Source organism: Schistocerca piceifrons, unplaced genomic scaffold (assembly GCF_021461385.2).
Source record: "Schistocerca piceifrons isolate TAMUIC-IGC-003096 unplaced genomic scaffold, iqSchPice1.1 HiC_scaffold_1036, whole genome shotgun sequence".
NCBI lineage: Eukaryota > Metazoa > Arthropoda > Insecta > Orthoptera > Acrididae > Schistocerca > Schistocerca piceifrons.
In genome coordinates, this window is record NW_025726837.1 from 32501 (window position 1) to 35000 (window position 2500).

The 2500-nt window shown below is 58.0% G+C and overlaps 1 non-coding gene across 1 annotated transcript in view; it reads left to right on the forward strand.

Moving 5' to 3' along the window:
• The first annotated feature begins 1922 nt into the window (after positions 1 to 1922).
• The window catches only part of LOC124725249, a 1911-nt gene continuing 1333 nt past the window's right edge, over positions 1923 to 2500 (forward strand). Inside the window, exon 1 of the ribosomal RNA XR_007006690.1 lies at positions 1923 to 2500. This exon is cut by the window's right edge and continues 1333 nt beyond it. This is a non-coding gene — a ribosomal RNA (small subunit ribosomal RNA).

Below are 2500 nucleotides of genomic sequence, written 5' to 3' on the forward strand. Positions count from 1 at the left end.
CCTAACCCACGTTGTGCCTTAACCTAACCCACGTTGTGCCTTAACCTAACCCACGTTGTCCCCTAAAGTAACCCACGTTGTCCCCTAACGTAACCCACGTTGTCCCCTAACGTAACCCATGTTGTCGCCTAAACCTGCTCTGTAATTGTTATACGACTCGTTCAATTAGTGTAGTGTTGCCCACCCGCAACCCTCGCAATATAGTTCGCTACTCGCACTGCCCGCTCCCCTGTGTATCGCTTCATGTTAAACACCTTGCAAGTCTTGCTGACTTTCCACATGCTCCTGCTGTACACTGTAATGTGGATGGCAGCAGGACGTACATGCCGCCCCTCCCCCACGTCCCCACCTTGCCCCCCTGCCTTCGCAAGCTGGTTGGTGAGAAGTTTGCATGTTCAATGCCCTTCGCATGCGACGTACTCAGGCTACGTTGTGGTGCGGCCTGTGTCAACCGTCCGCTAATGTCGTACGCGTAAACCACAATCTGTACTGCACATTCGTCCTTATGTACCGAATGATACATCGTGGCACATGTGTGACCGTACAACGACTGCGCCCAAAAACGGCGGACCATACAGTGCAAATATTGTGCACGCAGCTACGTGTCGTCTCCCTATGAGAGCTGGATTGCAGTGTGGTACGCCATAGAGACGTGTGGGAGGAACGGACGCCGTGGATGGCGATCAGCATGAGCTGTCTGTTGATGTATTCGGACCTAGTCGTCTCTCCTCACACACCGTGATGGCATGGTGCACCGCGTTCCATATCTGCGACATGCTACAGAGGCCGGTTGACAGTCGTTCGAGCAATGGACATCGCATACGTACGGGGGCCACCTTCCACGTATTGTCTAGGCGTGCACATTTTGTTGCGTGTATGTGGGCAGACGTAGTGTGGCGTGACACCTGACACAGGCATGCAATAATCGTTGAAGTTGCAAATGGCGATGGACGCCTGCGTTTTCTGGTGAAGTTACGCAAATGAACAAATGGTAACCTGTTGTGGTGCGGTTGTTCTCGCTAGGGGTGAATCGGTGATGGCGACGATAGGTTGAGGTACGAACCGGTTGTTCCAGCGATACCCACCATGCCGACGAAACTGAACGGCATCTGGGTGTGAAGCGATACGCGGCGGTGGCTGGGTGGGACCCGTCCCCGGCCGGTGAGGGGGCGCCTCCCGGCGTGCTGGCCGCGCGGTGCGTGGGCGCACGCGCTACAGCCGGCTGGTGGGGGCGGCCAGTGGCAGGCGCGCCGGCCGACGGACGCGGCAGGCGTCGCAGCTGCGCGCCGGCGCACCCTGCGCGCGGCGCCGTGCGGCCAAAGTAGGTCCTCGCGGGCCCGGTGCGAAGCGCGGTGGACATCTTCAGTGTGCTGGTCCGATTGAGGACTGTGTGCGTTGAGGATGCGCCGCCGCCCGGCGCTCGGCGCCGCGACGCCGTCTGCTGCTCGGTCGCCCCAGCGGTTCTCGCTGGTGGTTTGTATCGCAGCTGTGCGGATGTGTTGGCGCGTGCGCTGTGCTGGGAGAGTTCGCTTCGGCACCCAAGTGGGGCTTTTGTCCTTCTGTGGCGCTGGCGTTGGAGCTGCCGGTCACCGTAGGTGGCGCGTGTTGTCTCCCGCCGGCAATGCCACGACAGCACGCTCCCGGGCCTCTGTCGGCAGCGGCAAGCTCAGTTGGGAGCACGGGTGGTCGCACCGAAAGCGTCTACTCGCCTAACTCCGGGCGATTGCGCCTCTCTCGAACCCGACCAAGTACTTGGGACGGCGCTGCGCGCCGCCGGGACCTGAGAGGGTTTCGAGGTGTATTGTGCAGGGGAGCTCAGCCTCCTCCTGTTTGCAGAATGATTGAGCGGACGCTTGCGTGTTCGCGCGGGCCCCCGGGACACACTCCCGGGCGGCCGGCTGCTCAGCTCTAGTTGACGCAGCTCCCTGGTTGATCCTGCCAGTAGTCATATGCTTGTCTCAAAGATTAAGCCATGCATGTCTCAGTACAAGCCGCATTAAGGTGAAACCGCGAATGGCTCATTAAATCAGTTATGGTTCCTTAGATCGTACCCACGTTACTTGGATAACTGTGGTAATTCTAGAGCTAATACATGCAAACAGAGTCCCGACCAGAGATGGAAGGGACGCTTTTATTAGATCAAAACCAATCGGTCGGCTCGTCCGGTCCGTTTGCCTTGGTGACTCTGAATAACTTTGGGCTGATCGCACGGTCCTCGTACCGGCGACGCATCTTTCAAATGTCTGCCTTATCAACTGTCGATGGTAGGTTCTGCGCCCTACCATGGTTGTAACGGGTAACGGGGAATCAGGGTTCGATTCCGGAGAGGGAGCCTGAGAAACGGCTACCACATCCAAGGAAGGCAGCAGGCGCGCAAATTACCCACTCCCGGCACGGGGAGGTAGTGACGAAAAATAACGATACGGGACTCATCCGAGGCCCCGTAATCGGAATGAGTACACTTTAAATCCTTTAACGAGTATCTATTGGAGGGCAAGTC